General features: G+C 36.3%; 1 long non-coding RNA gene across 1 annotated transcript in view; it reads right to left on the minus strand.

Annotated features, from left to right (window-relative positions):
* Positions 1–21,358, minus strand: part of LOC123601529 — a 484,790-nt gene that overhangs the window by 233,351 nt on the left and 230,081 nt on the right. The window contains exon 2 of the long non-coding RNA XR_006714150.1: positions 4,713–4,823. This is a non-coding gene — a long non-coding RNA (uncharacterized LOC123601529). The remainder of the gene's footprint in view (positions 1–4,712; positions 4,824–21,358) is intronic.

Genomic DNA, 21,358 nt, shown 5'->3' on the forward strand with positions numbered 1-21,358 from the left:
AAACAACTTTTATTTCCAAAATCAATGGGCTTGAAAGCAAGTTTGGCATGTTTTAAATGCATGTCTGTTGTGTGTGTGTTATATGAATGTGTTTATGTTTGTGCTCACACATACTCAAGCATATAAATCTCTATACTTAAAAAAGGCCAAAGAGAAGAAATAAAAGAGTAAACCCATTTAGAACATATTTGACATTCAGCTGCTGAGGAATTTTCATTGATATCTTTAAAGGAAATAAAAAATATTAAACCTACTTTCCATTTGAGAAAGTATCATTCCACAAATCTTGAGGAAAACTGATGCCCATAAGGATATCGAAGGGCTTTATTTTCATTTTTCAGTGAACTCAGGAAGAGGACAAGACAACCACAATACTATGTAATTGAACAACATCTGCTAGAAACAACATATTTAAATCTCCTATTTTTTCTTATGAAATTAAGCAAAAATAAATAAATAAATAATACTAAGTATTATCTAGTGTCAGCATTAATGATCTTGTCTTCAAGTTACAATCACTGTACATCAAAATTAATAGCAAAAGGTTTAAAAACTAGAGGGTTTGCTCATTAACTAAACTGAAGAATAGAAATCCAAAGCTAAAATGCAAATAGACATTGCTATATATTGACAACAATTTGAAAATTTGTATTTGGTCTTCAGATAGCATGACTGAAATTTATATTTTTAACACATATTTTGGTTTATAAAGACTTCAATGTCAAACATATACATACACATAAATGCTGCGGTATAATGGTAAGTGTGCAATAAACATTTGTGAAATTATTTAATTTTAGCACATACACTCTTAAAGGGATACTTATTATCTAATCAAATATGTTCTATGCCTTGCAGTGACAAAGTCGTGTGGGGAAACAAATGTCATACATGTTATCCACAATAGCCAAAACACAGAAGCAACCTAAATTTCCATCAATGGATAAATGGATAAGGAAAATGTGATATATACACACAACTGACCATTATTCAGCCTTAAAAAAGAAGGAAATCCTGCCATTCGTGACAACATGGATAAACCTAGCAATATTATCTAACGAATCTTTAGCTGTTACACTGCATTTCCTTTTACATCATGCTGAGCAAAAGAAGTCAGACACAGAAAGACAAATGCTACATGATACCACTTATATGAAGAATCTAAAATTGTCAAACTCACGGGAACAGAGAATAAAATGGTGGTTGTTCATGATAGGATTAGGGGAAAATGAGGAAATATTAATCAAAGAATACAGAGTTAGAGCTACACAAAATAAATAAGTCCTAGAGATCTACTGTACAGCATAAAGCCTATAGTTAATAACATTGTTAAACTACAATAAATACAATATTGTACTGTATACTTACAAATACTTAAAATTTACCAAGAGGGTAGATCTTATGTTAATTTTTCTTATCACAAAAAATTATAATAAGTTGAAGAGGGTGGAAGGAAACTTTTGGAAGTGATAGATATGCTTATGGCATAGGCTGTAATCGTGGTTTTAGAGGTACATACTTATCTCCTAACTTCAAGTTGGATTCATTACACGTGTAGAGTTTTTGAATGTCAACCATACTCACTAAAGTGGTGGAAAATATTTACCCATGACTAACCAGTTATAAAATACTTGCTATTTACACATGTAACAGTAAATTCTATTTCCCATGTTATGTCATGATCTCTATTGGTAGATCTTTCCTATATTTAACAATACAGTAAAAAAGTAATTCAAATTAATTTTAAAGAAAAATAACAAATATACAAAGATGTAGCATTTTATAAAGTCTCTAAGTGGGATATTGGATGTGATTGTTGAATGTCTTGAATTACTGATTTCATGAAAAATTCAGATCAGGTAGAACACTATCATTTAACAACTGAAGAAAAAGAAGCCACGTGGATGATGACACAGCAGGTGATTAAATAGCATAAGGATTTTAATATCAAAAAAGAAAATCCTCGTATATTTTTAATAAATTTTTATAACCGTGCTATGACAGTTTAAAAAAGGAACATTTATCTTTTCTTATTTGTATCTCCTTATTTTCCTTTTCCTAAAAACAGCTCACAGCTTCATTTGGAATCTAAATTTTATTAAGTAAAAAATGAGACAGGGTGCTCACCATTCCTATTGAATACAGTACTGGATATCCTAGACAGAGCAATCACAAAAATATAGGTAGAAAGATAGATAGGTAAACAGATAGATGGCATAAGAACTAGAAAGAATTAGAAAGATTAGAAAATCATGTGCAGATGGCATGATTTTATATATAGAAAATCCTAAAGACCACCAAAAAATGGTTAGATCCAATAAATCAGTGAATTTGTAGGATACAAAATTAACAAACAAAAGTAGTAGTGTTTTTGTGCACTAACAATGAATTATCTGAAAAAAAAAATTAAAATTGTCCCCTTTACAAGAGCAACAAATTGTAATTTAACCAGGGGGGAATAAATATATCCAAGGAGGTTAAAGACCTCTAAATTGAAAACTGCAAACCACTGATGAAAGAAATTGAAGAATATACAAATAAATGTAAATATATCACCTGCATATAGATTGGACGAATTAATTTGTTAAAATGTCCATACTACCCAATGTTATCTATAAATTCAATGCAATCCCCATCAAAATTCCAATGGTGTTTTTTACAGAAGTCGAAGAAACAATTCTACAACTCATATGGAACCACAAAAGAACTTAAGCAACCGAGGCAATACTGAGAAAGAAAAACAAAGCAGGAGGCATCATACTTCCTGATTTCAAGCTACATTATAAAGCTATAGTAATTAAAATAGTACGATACTGTCATAAAAACAAATTGATAAGAATCAAGAGCCCAGAAATAAACCTAAATATAGATGTTCAACTAATATGTTCTTTAGTAATATTTACTCATTTGTTAAAGATAATGTCTCATTTTTTTCAAATTTATTAAAATACGTTGATGTCTGTTTTAGTGGAATCATCGAAGGAAGTGTTTTCTTACCAACTGTCGTCAGATATTTCCACAGTGCCCGTTGGGAGGCCATTTTATCTATTAGGCTTCCATTTCATTAGTGTATAAAAGAAAGGATAATAAATAATATCTAATATCCCTTTTAAGTCTAGATTTTAATTAAATAATCCTGTCAATTATTTCATTATGATCTCCTCCACATGTGTTCTTTCTTAACATTCCCACAGCTGCCCCTTTAATTCATGCTTGGACTACACTACTTCATACCTTATATTTTTCCTGCCTTATTTTAACAGTCATTACAGAAAGATGTTACTGAGCCAATTTAGATGACAATGTCAAGAAATAAGCACACACTAATACAGTTACAAGTAATGCTTCCTGCTTTAATTAATGATCATAAAAAATTTTTTGATTGCTGTTGGACAAAGACGTAAGAATTGCTTTAAGCTATAAAAATGCTCAAGCAAGCAATTTATCATAATGGTTGACAACATGAGTTTTGGAGTTAGGCAGTCTTCAGATCAAACTCCAATTAAGTGTTAATTAAATGCATATCTTGGGGCAAGTTAAACCTCTCTACGTCCTATTTTCATTAACTGAAATAGTACTAATTAATATTACTTGGCTGATGGATTAAATAAGATACTACTTATGAGGTAAACACAGTGACTGCCCATAACATAGAAATCATTCCATAACTAATGTGAGTTTCATGATAAAGCTAAGATTATGGTGTACTTTTCTTCTTTTTTAGTTCACATATAGTGTATTTGCAAATGGATTGTTTCTTGCAGATGGGTGCTGAACCAAATTGAGTCCCATTGATTTGAACATTAAAAGACTTCTAAGTTAATCTGAAATACATTCTTTGAAAAAATAAAACACTACATACACACACACACACACACACACACACACACATATGAATTAAGTGAAAGCCATTGTATTACAATTTCAGTAATATAAATCAATAATTTATAACCACTTCCCCCAAAATATGTTTTTAAAACATTTTATATGAGTTTAAAATTAACTGTTTTCTAATTCCCTGAAAATGTCTTAAAGTTCTCTGATAGCTTTCTAAGGCTTGAATGAAGGTTTTATCTGACAATTTCCAGGTGGAAAGAAGTTTATCAAGCAGTCAATTTATCCACATGAATAGTATGTATCAGTGTAATCAGGATGTATTCAAAATACGTGTCAATACAGATTCCTGGCAGCCAGTCATTAGCAACAATATGGCTGTTATTAATGCAAACCAACTGAATATCCTTAAATATTACACATAGATACTTTTTCATCTCTCATTATCATTCATCACTCATAGTACTCACCATTTGTATCACAATTCAGCTTTTTTTTTTTTTTTTAAGGTTGAAAGTTGTATGTAGCTAACAGGCTCCCTTACATCATACTCAGAGATAAGACAAATAGATATCCCATTCACTCAAACCTGTAGCACGTTAACACTAGTAAATCATGCAGGGTTCCTTCAGGAAATACCACAGTCACATTTATAAGAAAATTACGAGGGATAGTGCAGAACCATGAAACCACTAATTGTAAACCTGCTACAACGTCTAAGCCTGGAGAAACGGGACAAGAGTCCCCAGCATCTAGATGGAAAGTCCTATATGGAGGGTCATCTTTAGTGGAGCAGCAACATTTCATGGAAAAAAAAAAAAATACAGCTAGCCTGGAGCAACCTCCCAAGAAGGGATCCAGGGGACACAAAATCCTACCTTTCTCCTCTCTTCCTCTGATGCCATATGACTTCTTATTGACCGAACACTGTATGCAGTCAGAAATCAAGGGAGCTCAGTCTCCTCCACTGTGTCCATGAAGTTCAGATCCTTAAAGCAAAATACATAATGGAGATCACTAAAGAATAGATTTGGAGGGACAGAAAACAGGTACCTGATACAACTAGCTTGTCTTTTCCTATCTCATTTTCCTATCAAATATTTAACTCTGAGACCAAACAAAATTAAAGATGGTTTTAACCTAGGTTTTACTCTGATTTAAACCTTAACAAAAGGACAAATCTCTAAGAATAGAATAAATATGATACCATCTGTCATCTGAATTTTTCCCTTAGAAAGGTTAAATTTCTACTGTTCTTAATATTTAAACATTTACATTATAGGTTAATCCAGCCTTCAGACTGACATAGGAAGAGTGAAAAACTTAGATCCTCCAACCTATTACAGAGATGTGTTTTCCTTAAATCAAAAAGAGTTACTGCACGGTTTGAATTGGGAAGGCACATTCAGTGCTCACATGAGTAATTGGTTCTGATGCTACCAGTTGAGTGCTCTTATGAATTTTAATAAAATATTATTAATTCCAAATGAGCATAATCACTTTGCTGACATTTATTATTTAATGTCAGTCACTGACTCCATGCTTTGCCCTGTGGGGAAACAGCTATAAACTGCAGAAATAGTCCACTAGAAAATAAAGTTCCAAGATACAAATAGGGGAGTTAATGGAGCAGTAGAATTTTCTAATAGTCTGTGAACACAGTAACCATCTCCCAAGAACAGTGGTAGCTAAATGTTTTCTAGGAGACCAGGCACAGCTGGGTTCAGACAAAGTTGTTTATCAAGGAGGGAGATGAAAGAAATATACCTGGAATCTCCCAAACAAAAGAATCCAGTCCCTGTGAGGCCCATGGAGTTCAGGAGTGATGTTATTAAGGCATTGTAAGAATGAATTAAAAAAATCTAGAAATTAGTAAAGGCAATGGGGTGTTATAGGACAATTCTGCTTGTGGTGAACAAAAGTGTATTTTATAATGACAACCAGATAATTCTCCACCCAATCTAAAAATCTCACAGTAAAATCAAATGAGAAAATCATCTCTGGATCTCATGACTACCCTTAAATAATTGGTGTAAGGAAGGCCAGGTGATCAGGTTAAAACATCAAAGAACCAGTACTGATGATCTGCTGTCAGAAAGATCATTCTGCACCTGCTACCTCAATAAGCCAATACTATAGTCTTCTTTAGAGCGGTATGCATTTATTTCCTTATTGAATAAACTATCTAGTTCTAGAAAATCCAAGCCAGGAAGTTTGGGAATCAAGACATGTTGGGGCGCCTGGGTGGCTCAGTCAGTTGAGCACCCAACTTCGGCTCAGGTCATGATCTCACAGTTTGTGAGTTCTAGCCCCACATCCGGCTCGCTGATGTCAGCACAAGTGCCCACTTCAAATTCTCTGTCCTCCTCTCTCTGCCACTCCCCTGCTTGTGCTCTCCCTCCATCTCTTTCCCTCTCTTTCAAAAATAAACAATTTTTTTAAAAAAAGTTTAAAAAAAATTCATGGACTACATGTCAAATAGTGTATATTTGATTGAATTTCCACTCTCAAAATGAAATGCATTGTATTACCTCTTATGCATCAAACTCTGAACCCTTCTTAGACAGCCTTAGAGATTCATCATTGACCCAGTGACATCACTCCGGATTAGAATTCTTCCAGAAAGGATAGCTTCATTGAAAACCCTCTTGGGCCACGGGTGATCAAATATTCAAGAATTACCCAGGAAAGCCAAAATCCCCCTTGGGCCTTTCCAAGGGCTCAAAGCCTTCATTTTTCTCGTGTCTATTCAACTTTGAAAAATGATCAACAGAGTAGAATCTACTAGGGTAAGATATTGACTAATCCTGTCTTCTTCATCTTATGACAACTACAGAAAAGTAAAGGATTCTGTAAAAGAAAAACAGAAATATCTGCTTTCAACAACCTGAACTTTTTGAGAAATTTATATTAGGTGGGGCTTAGAACTGAAATTTTAACTCTTAGAAGGGACTATGTCTAAACCATTTACATGATCAATTCCTGACAGAAATATTAGGTAATCTAATAACTATGTAAGTATACTCTGTGCCTAAATCCTCACTGCAGCCACAAGGGGAAACAGGAGTCACATCAGAAAGCAGTTGGAGGAGTTTAGACATCCACTTCAATGAAAGCCCAAATGAAAGCTCAAATTTAGTACCAGTTTCAAAGGACAAATAGGAAACTCAGAAATATTGATGTTACACAGAGTGTAGATACAGGGAGTAAACTAAAATCTCTACTTGTTTAAGTAAAAGTGATTTTTTAAAGCATCAACCAAAATGTCCCTAAATTTTCAAGGCCTGCACAACACACAAGAAATAGTAAAAGCTTGCTAAGTCATAATTAACATTTTTAGTGATACACTTATCTAAACTTATGTTTTTAGATTTGTCACCAAGACTTTCATAGAGCAGATAGACAAAAAACCTATCTTTATAGCCAGGTAGAATTCCTTCACTTAAAGGTACTTTAGTGGAGGGAGGGATGGGTGGCTCAGTCAGTTAAGCATCCAACTTCAGTTCAGGCCATGATCTCACAGCTCCTGAAGCCCCGTGTCAGGTTCTGTGTTGACAGCTCAGAGCTTAGAGATTCCTTTGGGCTCTGTGTCTCCGGCTCTCTCTGCCCCTCCCCAACTTGTGCTCTGTCTCTCTCTCTCTCTCTCAAAAATAAATAAACATTAAAAAAATTTTTTGGTAAAAAAGGTATTACAGTGGATATAAAATGTTATTGGTTCTCAATCTTCACTATGCATAATAATCAGCTTAGAAAATTAAAAGAAATGGTAGTCTGGGGCTCCTGGGTGGCTCAGTCATTAGAAGTCCAACTTCAGCTCAGCTCATGATCTCGCGGTTCATGGGTTCAAGCCCCGAAGCGGGCTCTGTGCTGACAGCTTGGAGCCTGGAGTCTGCTTCGGATTCTGTGTCTTCCTCTCTCTCTGCCCCTCCCCCACTCACACTCTGTCTCTCTCTCAAAAATTAAAGCAAATACGTTAAAAAAAATTAAAAAAAAAAAAAGGGGGGCACCTGGGTGGCTCAGTCGGTTAAGGGTCCGACTTCGGCTCAGGTCACGATCTCACGGTCCGTGAGTTCGAGCCCGGCATCCGGCTCTGTGCTGACTGCTCAGAGCCTGGAGCCTGTTTCAGATTCTGTGTCTCCCTCTCTCTCTGACCCTCCCCCATTCATGCTCTGTCTCTCTCTGTCTCAAAATAAATAAACTTTAAAAAATTAAAAATAAATAAATAAAAATAAAAACAAATAAAATAAGCATTAAAAAAAAAAAAAGAAGAAAAGAAATGGTATCCTGGCTCCACTCTTGATGGTTCCGGCTCAATTGCTCTGGAATGGGGCTAGTCACTAGTATTATTTTTTGTGTTCCCAACATAATTTGGTTGCACAATGAAGGCTGATAACCACTGGTCTAGTTGAACCTGAATCACCCATTTCATAAGGAAGAGAGGGGCTATGGAATTTATGTGATCCACACAAAATCTACTGTTAGGAGAAAGAACACCATATTTGTGTTCAGAGATATGGTCAGATTTGGTCAGAGATATGAATTAGAGTCATGGCTCTCTTGATGAATAATAATGTGAAATTGTGCAAATCACATCAACTTTCAGTTTTGGGTTACTCATAAGGAAAATGAAGGAAAATGCATGCTTGACTTATTTCACAGGGTTTTTAAGGGATCATCATAAAACTAAGCAACATATACTATGTAAAATTGCTTTGTAAAAGGAAAGTAATACACACTTATTAGGGATAACTGTTACATGTAGTAAAGGCAAGATTAGAAAATTCTGCTATCTTCTGATTCTGTAAATTTTAAACAATTCCTTTTTTTTTTTTTTATCAGAGACATATTACACTACTAGTTATCAGGCATCATACAAATCAGCACATAGTATTAACTAGCTTATCCCCTTGCAGTGGTAATTAATTTTCATAATCATGACCCAGATGCTCCATAAGCTCACTATTCAAACTATGGTTGGTCCAAGAACCAGCAGCATTGACCTCACCAGGCAGCTTACTAGAAATGCATACCATGCCTCACCTCAGACCTATAGAATCTGCATCTTCTGTTTAACAATGTCTCCAGGTGATCTGAGGCACATTAAAATTTGAAAAGTCCCGTTTTATGAGATCTCAAATGTCTTTGGATGATGAAACCAGGTCCGGTGCCATTTGAGCAATTATTTTTCCATTTTAATTCATCAAAAACTAGAAGTGCATTTAATATATGTGCGTAAAGAAGTGTGATTCCATCTGAAACTACTGGATGAAGTAAATGTTCCTTTTCTCTGTTTAAGCTGAAGAAAGCATTACATTAATTTAATCAAACTCTCTTTAGATTTCTCTTCATAATAATCAATTCTTAGCAGCAATTTAGATACATTTGAACTAATCACTATTAGGTCCTGTGGAGGCTTAGGAATTTAGCATTGTCATTTTAAATGAGATTTTGTGAACAGAAGTGATTAGACTCTATAAGATCAAAGTCCCTCATCGACTAATACTTGCCTTTTTCCCATTCTCCAGAGCCACAGACTCATTTTATCCAGCCCAGGTTGAAACTAATTTGTGATTCTAAGGGGTGACCAAAACATGCAGTTTATTATTTGGATTACATTTTCTTTTTTTTTTTTAAGTTTATTTATTTTTAACAGACAGAGAGGCAGAGAATGAGCAGGGGAGAGGCAGAGAGAGATGGAGACACAGACTTGGAAGCAGGCTTCAGGCTCTGAGTTGTCAGCACAGAGCCTGATGTGGGGCTCGAACTCACAAACTGCGAGATCATGACCTGAGCTGAAGTCAGATGCTCAACCAACTGAGCCACCCAGGCGCCCCTGGATTACATTTTCTTAGGGAAGATGAATTCTTGGTGATTTTAATTCAATCAGAATATTGCAATTTGGGAGGAGTTCATGGAGGAGAATATGGTCTCATTATTCAAACTTAAAAAAAAAAAAGGAAAGAAAATAAGTAAATAGTTTTGTCTTTTTTTTTTTCTTCAAAGATGCTATGCTCCAGTTAATTACCTTGTCTTAAGTCATTCCCTAGGCTCTGCACAAATTAGGAGTGTCTGAGTGGAGATTAAATAAGGTGAAATCTTAACAAATGGCAGTTACATCAGTCACTCAGCCATCACACAGATCTTGCATACTGAGTGGCTGGAAATTTTCCTGCAACCCCAGATTTCCCTCCACATCTAATTGGGTGTAAATTGGTGCCTATTTATAGTCAATCTATGAATAGATGTCAGTCCAAAAGTGTCATGGGCTTGAGGTATATTTCAAGAGGCTTATGATGAATTTGTTTCCACCGGAGGTAATGATTTTTGAAAAGTGTGGGCACAACACGTGAACAGGGCAACAAGATGTGGCAGGAAAGATGTTTCCTAGAACATCTTTTCAACCTTTTGTGAAATGAGCCAGCAGTAAGGAAATTCAAAGTGATCTACAGGGCTCTGGCAGAGGAAGGCAGGTAGGGGCTCCCACTTTGTGCAAGTGTCAATTTCACTTAGGAAGGTCTAAGCACAGAGAGAGAATCTAAGGCTCAGACATAAGGTAAAAGCTTGCTCGGGAGAATGAATTTCTTGAATGTATTTCATCCCCCACGTCCACCCCAAGGAAGTTACTGATTGTCAGCTATTAAACATAGGTAGCTAGTCAATATTTCTGGCATAGTTCTCTGGAATGCAACTTGTAGTGAATGAATTAAATAATGCAAAATGTGCAGCCTTACTGCTAGAAATAACATAATCAGCTTTGAATAGAGCCAGGCCTGTTTTACATTAATTTATGTAAGTCTATATCATGTAATATGTCCTTTTCAATTCAATACTGCATGGAGCTGTATCTTTTTTTTTTTTTTTTCACTTTCTACAGGAATATTTCATGCTAAGGCAACAAGAAATGCTCACTGGTACATTCACCAACTTTGTCACTTTGATTATGTTTTCAATGAATTTCTCCCTAGCGGTATTTCTCCCTGTGCTTCCTCATCCCTATTCCAGTCAGAAGGACTCATCTCTGTCAGGGACATAGAAGCACGCTGTACAAACACATTCTTTATGGCTAGATGCGTGTTCTTCCTCAGTTTATAGACAAAGAGATGATCTATCAGATGTAGTGTGTGAAGATGACAGAATGGGCATTTACAATTGACAATAAAAAAAGTCTAAAATGCTCAGAAGTTTCCCTGAACATGGAAAAGTCTCTAAAAGTTTTCACTTTTCAGTAAACACTATTATGGAGTACTTGAGAGTTTCTACACACAATTCACTCTAATTAGCTAGGTTTCATAGGGCACGAAAACACAATTATTCTAGCTTCAGGCAGAGTATAACAGAAAGAGAATCAACCAGACAGATTTCTGTTTCCATTCCTGGCTCTGACACTTACAAAATATCCTCAGATCCTTTAATATCCTCACTTATAAAATGTCCACCTTGGTGTGGCTACTGCAATGAAAAACTGAAACGATAGAACACATCTAGAATAGTGCCCAGTGCACAATAACTTCTTCAGTAAGTGCCATTTTATTTTCTTATTTCTAAAATAGTTCACAGTATTTTCAAGAAGACAGAAGGACATGAACTGTGTGCAAATTAACACAACATAAGGATAGGCTATGGAAATATACTAAAGGATACAATGTGAATGCCCATATGCTATTTGTGACTGATAATTCTGAGACCCCCATCGAGATTGATTTGAGGTTCTAAGGTGATTTTGAGTTTACTAAGTATCATTGAAAAATGGAGTGTCACAGAAACTCAAGCTGTGTGTCCAGATTTTTTCTAGACCTTCTTGTCTGCCGATTCATGAATCTAGCATCCCACACTGAAAAAGCTGTTGCTCCTGGAAAATAAAATTATATTTTGATCTGGAATTTTTTTTTCAATGAAGGGTTCATCAATCCCGTTTCTAGCCAACATCTTCTGGGACATATGTATATAACAGTACCTCAGCTCCTTAGAAGGACTGTACACTCATAAACACAGCATATGCCAACCCAGCATAGCACGTCTATCTTCTGAAACTTTGATATTCTGCCTTTGTGTATCAATAGAGCTATATCCGTGACCCAAATAAACACTAAAATACTGCTATACACTAGGTAAAGAGCTAGCTACTGCCTTGAGCCTTGACAGTGTCCACCTACCCCACAACCTTCCTGTGGAAACCCTACATATCTCCACAATCCAACAACCAAACATGCTTGTGCTTCCAAGGCCCTGCTCTGACACTGGTGCTAGAGTCTGTTTTCATTGAGCAGTGTCTGTGCGGTACTTGTTACTAAACAGCTGTATCACGTATTCATCTGTGTCTAGGTCTTTGTCCTTATTGCTCTCCAGTAGAGCACAGAATAGTGCCACTAGCTTGTTTCCACAACTGCTTTGATTTCTGCTGCACCCACACCATCATCCCACTGATCCTTGGCAAGCATGGTACTGATAGAGCCTGAGAATAAATCTCATCTTTTTTTTAAATGTTTATTCATTTTTGAGGGAGAGAGCATGAGCGGGGGGGGGGGGGAACAGAAGATCCAAAGTAGGCAAGTAGACTCTGAGCTGAGAAGATAGAGCTTAATGTTGGCTCGAACCCATGAACCATGAGATCATGAACTGAGCCGAAGTCAGATGCTCAACCAACTGAGCCACCCAAGCCCCTAAATCTCATCTTTTCAATCTTTAGTTTTATCTCTTAAAACTCAACCCTCCTTTCCGCACGTGGGAAATTTTGGGAACTTCATCCTACTTTACTGCCATGGCACTGACCTGTCCTTCAAAGCTTTCTAGTCTAGTTTACCTACTCTGACTGCAGTCTACTGTAAGTATCACCATGTCCATCTCTGTAATGAAGACTGTAAGTATGAGTGGTTATTCCTAGTGCTATGGAAGGAGTCGTGACATTTATACTAAGAAATTCTAGATGCTTCTTAAAGGGCAGGCACAGAGATATAAAAGAGGAATAGTTGGTCTTGGTTGGTTCTGTCAGAATGCCTTTCAGAAGATGTAACCACATCAGGATAGACAATGGTCAATGGTTTTAATGAATTATAGACTGTGGCTCTATAACAGAATAGAAATAACATTAATTCTTATGAATTTTGTATTTCATTCTTTGGAGGTGTGGTGATGAATTTCTATAGAACATTAGGAATATTTGAAAATAATGAAAGACCCAAAACCGAAGGCTCTCCTCCAGCTGGCCCACCCATGACAAGAGCCCCAATTTGTCAAATTCTATCCCAGTTCTCTCTGCCTTCTGCCTTCTGCCATTGGTCTGTGTTAACATCTCTGATTTTTTTTCCATTCACCTAGCTTCTAATATTTCTGTCCTATGTTTCCCAGCCTGCTCCCAGCTTTTGAGAACAGAGATTTGAATTTGCCCTATAACTCTATCCAATTTCTGTGACTCTTAAAAACTACCCTTCCCTCTTCTGCTTTCCACTTATTTCACTGATTTCTGTATAGCTGTAACCCAACAAAATGTAACCTTCCAAAATTGTTTGTATTTATTATAGAATTATTCAACATTAAAAACTGACTATAAAATTATTCAGTTTATGTAAACTAAGTCTTTCTATTAATAAATAAACCATTTATTTATTCTCCCCAGATATGGAAAAAGACCATAGGACCTTGACACAGTCTGTGAATTGGCCCACTAAACATTGTGTAGGAAGGAGGATCTCTCTTCTTCTCCAGTGCCTAAACAGCCTCTGCAGATCAATTATGGTATGAGGCCTATTATTAGAGCAATATTGAGTCTTCAGTGAGAGACTTCAAGCTATGTAAAAGCAGAAGGACCTCATGTACCCTGCAACAAGAATAAGTAATACTGAACTATGGAAGCACAGAGATCTTAAGCCCTTTCGTGAGGAACTGCTTTCCTCCGATTGGTTCTATTTTCACTCTTGATATGATTTTATATGCAAAGTAACTAATCTTAATTTATTGACTCTAAATATGGTTAGCAAACATGTTAGCACAGTGACTCCTCCCATTTGGCATTGGTTTTCTGAATATACAAATTAGAGAATCTTGATGTGCTGATGCTGATACAGTGCTGTGGCTAGAACTGAGACAGAATAATTCCAATTAATCACTTAATCCTCCTGGTTCTCCCCATTTGGCTAATGCTCCAGCCTGGCCTACCTCAGGTTCAACAACTAGTATGTCATTAAGTGATGCCAAAGGAATTCACACCCACTAATTAGGGTGATAGTCAAAAAGTGTTGCAATCTGAGCTGTAATAGCTCCTTCCTGGTTTTGCAGCTTATATGGTAAAACAGACTATCTTTCTGTGGATTTACGAAAAGAAAGGATCAAATAAGCATCCATTATAAAAATGTTGAATGGATTTTCCTTCCCTCCATCTCTAAACTTCATCTGAATATTAGTTGTCAAATTTATTTTCAAATAAATGTGAAAATGGGTCCCATCCCCATTCTGATGGAGACTTTCTTGAAATCAGAGTCCAGGAATCCAGTCTTAACAAATATCCAGTATAATGTGGATGTAAACTATGCATTGAGACATACTCCACAAGGGACTCGAGGCCAATTCTGAACAGATGCTGCTGACTTCTTCACTGTTCAGCAGATGCAGTTGCATACATTAAATATGCATCAGTTATTTAATCAGAGAGACCAATGAAATACAATAGAAAATCCAGAAATAAAGCAAAGTGCATATGGCAATTTGGTATTATAAAGGCGGGTTCTCAAAGTAAGTAGAGGAGAGAAAAATTTTTAGGAAATTGTATCAGGGCAAATATTCATTTGAGAAAGAAGATAAATTTGGATTTACACTTCCAACTTTATATCACACAGAAGGTAAATGTAAATGATTAGAAATATAACTGTAAAAATAAAACCATATAAGTATTGAAAAAAGAAAAATCAGTGTATTCCTTTGCAATCTCTAAGTGAGGAAATCTTAACTATGATTTGATTTAGGAGTAATTATAATAAAAAGTAATATATTCGGCTACATATTTTTTAAGTTTCCTTGAGGAAATCAAGGAAATAAAGTGGGGGAGGCACTTATGTTCCTATACATAAAAAGCTCCTAGAAACAAAACAAAGAACAAAACCTAATTTTAGGTAAATAAAACATATAGACATTTCACAGAAAAAGAAATGCACAGAGCCATTAGACACAACAAAATGCTTAGAGAGCGAGCCATGTTGCTATCTGGAAGTGTTTCAGGCAGAGGGAAGAGCAAGTACAAAGGTCCTGCAGCAGGAGCATGTTTGGTGTAACTAGGAAAGAGTGTGTTGATTTCATACATTGAAGCACAGTAAGCAAGGGGGAAGAGTAGTTAGAGACCAGGGAATGGATTGTTTGGGATTTTGTAGGCTCAGTTTAGGACATGGACTTCATTCTGAAGAAAATGGGAAACCATTGGCTTCAAGCAAGGGAGAAGCCTACTATAATAACTTGCATTATATAAGGATAATTCTGCTACAAAGTAGGGGATAGAGTGATGGTAGATTGGCCCATACTCTGCTTATTGTACTATGAGCAATACGCTTAAGGCAAAAACATAGAACCATGACCTGTCTTGTCCCAAACTTTCCAAGAAACACACACATACACACTCAAAAAAAACAAACAAAAAAAAAAAAAAAAAAAAAAAAAAAAACCAAAAACCAAACCAAAAAAAAAACAAAAAACCAAAAAACCACATTTCTTAAGTTCCAGAAAGAACCGGGTTATGATGTGGCTCTGATGTACATTAGCTGTTCACCATGACCAAAATACTTATCTTCCCTAAACTTCAACACATCCTCATCTGTTGCATGGGTTAGAAACAAATGCTTACTAAGACTGTAGTCAGAATTAAATGAGATAGAGTGCATAGGCACCTAATTTAGATGCCTGTCAACCATTTCTTCCGTTGTTTCTCTTTCCTTTCAGGCTAGTCTCTAAGGCTTAACTTTCATATATGAAGTTGCTTGAGGTAAAGTGACAGAATTAGGGATGGGGAACCCAGTGAGGAACTGTCCTCTGTCTATAGGAAGAAGGCCCCATTCTCAGAATTTTGACATTACTCACAATCTAGCCCCAAGCTAAAAAAGATCTTCCATATTTGATGGTATGATTGACTTTTCTGAGTTCTTCAAAATTCTATTTTTTTCCCTCTCTAGTCCCAACAGGAATTCAATATAGAGTTCTTTATGCCTTAAGTTTGCCCTATATGGTCTTATATTTTCCCTCAACTTGACTAAACTTTAAACAGGTTTATTTCTGACATAGGTCCCTGACTTCCCTTTGTTTAGAACATTTATTTTAGAAAACTTGCAATTGTAAATTCTTTCTCTGCCCCTTTGAGATATAAATCTTCTCCCAGCCTCTTGCCAGTTTTACAGCCCAGTAATGTCTTTCTCCAGGACCTGGGAGCCATCCCCTCAAGTCAAAATCACTAATATAGATAGTGCTTCTATATTCTAGTTTCAGTAGGAAACTATAGTCTCTAGTCTATAGATTATAGCCTATAGGAGCAAAACTTTGATAAGCAGCAATTAGAAAAATCAGATGGCCTAATCACACCAACCAACATCCCCACTAAAATCCTTCTATTATTTTCCACTAGCTCACCCAGTGCCTAAAACCTCTCCTGCTTTTTGTGTCAGTAGAGTTGAATTCAATCTTTTCCCTCTGCTGTAATAGTCTTGAATGAAATCTTCCTTGACTGTTTGACCCAGTCCTGTGCATTTTTTCTCTGATAATAGATGCCATCTTTTGAAGACCAGAGCACTCACTGAGACCCATGCTTAAAACTTAAAATCCAAGATTCCAAGGAAAAGAGTCCCCTGTTTTAATGCTACCTATGAAATTCCTATAGCCACACTGAGTAGTTATCCATGCAATGAGAAACTACCTACACAATTCCCCCCACCCCCGCAAATAGAAATGTGTTCAGAAAGACATCACAACTTGCTAATAAATCTTTACCTATGACATTATTATTGGTTAGCATTTTTAGTTATTCAACTGTATCATGTGGGAAAATGAAATGCCAACTTTATGCATATGGCCATGCTTCCCCCATCTCCACAGTTGTCCAGTAAATTCAATTTCCTACATTTGCTGTCTTTCTCTGAAGCATCTGTCTGGTAACTTCAGCAGGGAACCAGGTGCACCTAAGAGCCCACTGGTTGTGGGGCTCTAGTTCACTGTATCTCTTTGATACTAAAGCTGAGGAAAAAGATCCCAGATGCTGGAAACATTTATAGACAGAAGACTGTCCCTAGTTTTCATTTGCATCTCTTTGTTCTCATCATCAAAGACACTTGTACAGTAATAGCTATAAAGAAGATCCATCTACTTGCTTATTATATGCTTCTTTCTGGGGTAGCATCATAGCTGACATTTCCCTTGCTAAATCATAAAAACTCTGATTAAGGCACTGCCCTGAGGAAGGAGCTTATCCATCCCCAGGTGAAATGCGAGTCTCCTGCTTCTTAGAGCTTTCTTTAAATACCACCTTCACTCTGAGGTAAGATCTGTGCATATGAGAGCAACAAAGGGCACATGAAATAATGATCTCTACTTAATCAAGACCAATGGGAGCCTTGATTGCACCCACTTTCCCCAAAGAAAAATGTTGCCTTAGACATGTTTGTCTAGAGTGAAGGCTGAAAAAAAAAAAGGCTGTTTATTAAATCAGATGAGTGTTAACCTCGAATCTAGCATCATACCATTGTGAATTGGTAGAATTAGAATTTTGTGGCTACTTCAAAAGGCAGAGTGAAGGTCCGAAGTTTGGGGTTCAACTTAAGGAAGTGAATTTTAACAGGTGAAATGCATAGGACAAGCTGCCTTGAGAGGTGGTGAAATAGTTACAAAGGGAATTCATGCATGAGAGAATCACTACCATTTCTACCATTTCTGAAATGATTGGATCCTTTATGTCAAATTTTCAACAAGAACAATTTGAAGATATCAATGAACTGCAACAGGAATCTGAAAATTCTTTCAGACTTTTGCAAGGCTTTCCTTTCAGTAAATTTAGAGGAATATTCTAAGCAATGGAATTCTTAGAGATTGTCAATATTTTCCTTTATACAGGTTATATCAAGTTACACTTCTGCTAGTGAATTATGAGAAAGCATATTTCCCTATACTCTAACAGACCCATAGTGTATAATCAAGATTTTTGACGTTTTCCAATCTGAGAAGTAAATGTGAAGACCTGGGCAGTTTGGATTCACATTCCTTACATGATGTGTGAAGTCAAACAGGTTTTTATGTGTTTAACAGCCAGTTGTGTTTCCTTTCTGTGAATTCTTTGTTCATTTCCTTTGCTTATTTATTTATTGAATTGTTGGCCTATTTCTTATTGATTTATAGAGCTCACAGCCATTTCCCTTTGATATTAGCAAATGCTTCCCAGAGTTCCATGTTTTCTCATGACCTTATTTATGTTTTTTTTATAATATAAATTTCAAAAACTTTTTAAGTGGTATTTATCTATTTTCTCTTTTTTCCCTTTCACCTTTGGACATAGTGTCATACTAGGAAAAATATTTTTTTAAATTATTCTCCATTTATTGGACCAATATTTTTAGCAGTTTATAACTTGTGTTTAAATCTGGAGTTCATTTAGGTGTGAACTATGAAAGTAATTTTAATATTTTACAGGTAACTGCTTAGATATTCTAACAACATTCATTGAATAGTCTATCAGTTCCTTACCAGTGTGAAATGTCACTTTTACCACATACTTAAGTTCTCACATATATTTGGTACTATTTCTAAAATTTGTATGGTATCCCATTGACCGGTCCATGTGGGTAATAGTATACACTTTTAATTATTCTAGTTTTGTAATATGTTTTAGTATCAATTAAGACTATCCCCTATCCCAATCAAATAATGTCCTAGACATTATTTTTTTCATATGAAATTTGTTCAGTAAGAAAATGAATAAAATTTTTAGTAATATCATACCAAATGTATAGAATGAATGAATTAATATGAATTGTTAGCATGATTATGTGAGTCCTTTCAAGAATAGAGCATTTTATTTCATTCGTTTATATTTGAGGTCCCCAACAGTACACTTCAGTTCTCTTCATGTAGATCTTGCATATTATTTGTTAAGTTTATTCTCTAATGTGTGTTCCTCCATATTTCATTCTTGTTTGTTTTTTCTTCGAAATGGGGTATTTACAATAGTGAACATATTTTTTTTAAAGGAGAGAGTTGGTTTGTCTCAAATAAAAAATGTGTGATAAGGAATGGCTGGAGTCAATACTGGAGAAGGACATTGGGGTCAGGTTTAAAAGGAGCCTGAGGGCATTTGGAAGGCTCAGTCATTAAGCATCTGACCTCAGCTCAGGTCATGATTTCACAGTTCATGAGTTCGGGTCCCACATCAGGTGAACTCAAGCCCTACTTTGGGTAAAACACAAACCCTGCTTTGGGTGAGCTCCTCTTCTCTCTCTCTCTCTCTCTCTCTCTCTCTCAAATAAATAAATAAGTAAATAAGTAAATAAATAAGTAAATAAATAAATAAATAGGCAGGCCTTGAATACCAGGAAATTTGAATCTTAGTTTTTAAACAATAATTAATATAGTTATTTTAAAAGGTTATCTATTATTTTTGGAAGATGATAGTTCTGGAATCAGTATGAAGAAAGGACTAGAATCAGATCAACTTGTTGCAAGGCATGTAATTTAGAAAAATGCTATGCTTTCCCTCATATTCAGGAAGAAAGAAGACAGAAAGCCAGTACTTACTAAAGACCTGTTATGTTCCAGTCATTGTGCTAGTACTTACAGAATTTTCCCCCAAAGTAGGCTCAAACTGTACCCCTCCCTCTGGATATTTAAACCAAGGTAGCTATTCGTTTACCATTAACTGCTGGTCTATTAAAATAAGCTTAAATAAAACTGCTTTATTCTTTGTAATTTATCAGCACTGTTCCTGTAAATGATCCCTCTTTCCATGACAATTGCTCTCTACCTGCTTGCCATTTATCTTGTTTCCCTAGGTCAAGGTCATATCTGTGTGACGCCATTTTGAATCCATGGCTTTGGCAACTTTAGATTAGACCTCATCCTCACCTACTATGACATTTGGGCCTCTATTTTTCCTTACCGATTCTGGCTCAGCCTTATTTCTGAACCAACATTTTAATGATCTCAATCCAGAATCCCAGTTATCAGCTTTGGCCCCATGAAATTATGTCCTCAGTTCAGCTATTGGACCAACACTTTATATTTGAGAATTGGGAAATTGAAGGTGGATTATGTCTGAAAATCAGTAAAACTAAATTTCACAAGTCAGTATAAAAATGAAGTTACACCTCATGAGTACCTGGCCTGTATTTGTTTAATATCTTCCATCTGCAGAATGGCTGACTCTCAATAACACCGTCAATTGTTTAGGATCATCGTCCTCCTTTAAAATCTTACAATGTTCCCATTGTTAGCACACAATATTTGCAAATCCCTCTGGTAAGGGTGACCAACTTGTCCCAGTTTGCCCAGTACTTTCCCAGTTTAACATGGAAAGTTCCCATTCTGAAAAATTTCTCAGTCCTAGGTAAACTGCTTTGATTGGTCACCCTACCACCAGTGCTCAATTCAGGCTCCTTCTCATGTTTTCTCTTCTCTTCTCTACTCTTCTCTTCTCTTCTCGTATGTTTATTTTTATTTTCGGGAGACAGAGTGTGAGCGGGGGGAGGGGGGGTGCAGACAGAGAGGGGGACAGAGAACCTGAAGTGGGCTTTGCACTGACAGCAGTGAGCCTGATGCAGGCTTGGACTTGGGAACTGTGAGATCATGACCTGAGCCAAAGTCGGATGCTCAATCGACTGAGCCACTCAGGTGCCCCTCATGTTTTTTTTTTCTTTTAGCATTGCTGTGTGCTTTATTCAGAAATGAAATTTCACATCATCATGGCCTCTACTCATGCAGTTCTCTACTTCCAAGACACTAACCCATTCCTTTTGGCCGCTGTCGGCATCATTGTCACCTCTAATTCTGACACCTCGGGTACTTACTTCTCTCCAATCTACTTGAGCACATTCACCTCTTCCCCACCCCACCTGCCCCTGAATCTCACTGTTCTGATCATTTGCAGGATTCCTCAGTCAGCTGGCTTGAGCAACTAGGTGTTACAAATATTTTAATATTTATGGATATAATACTTCCCTTTCTAGGAAACATACACATTACACAGATGGTTCATTCTGGCTCATTTCAGGTACAAAAACAATGCACTTATACTTAGAGCCACTTTTTTCCCTATGACCCTCAGGCTCTAGTGTGGAGTCTGGCTTACTGACCTATATCCTTTTTCTCTCAGGTTGGATGAATCCTCTTCTAAGATTACTGTGTTTGTGTATTCTTTGCACCACTTCCATAGGCCTCATAGAAGCTCATACATCCCTGACCCCCAAGGATGAATAGGATGGAGTTCATAAATTCATTTCCAGGAGGCTCCAGACCCCCATGCAAATCACTGGATACTTAGATACAGAAACAGAGGTATGGGTAGATAACAGATCTT

This window comes from Leopardus geoffroyi, chromosome D1, assembly GCF_018350155.1.
Source record: "Leopardus geoffroyi isolate Oge1 chromosome D1, O.geoffroyi_Oge1_pat1.0, whole genome shotgun sequence".
Lineage (NCBI taxonomy): Eukaryota > Metazoa > Chordata > Mammalia > Carnivora > Felidae > Leopardus > Leopardus geoffroyi.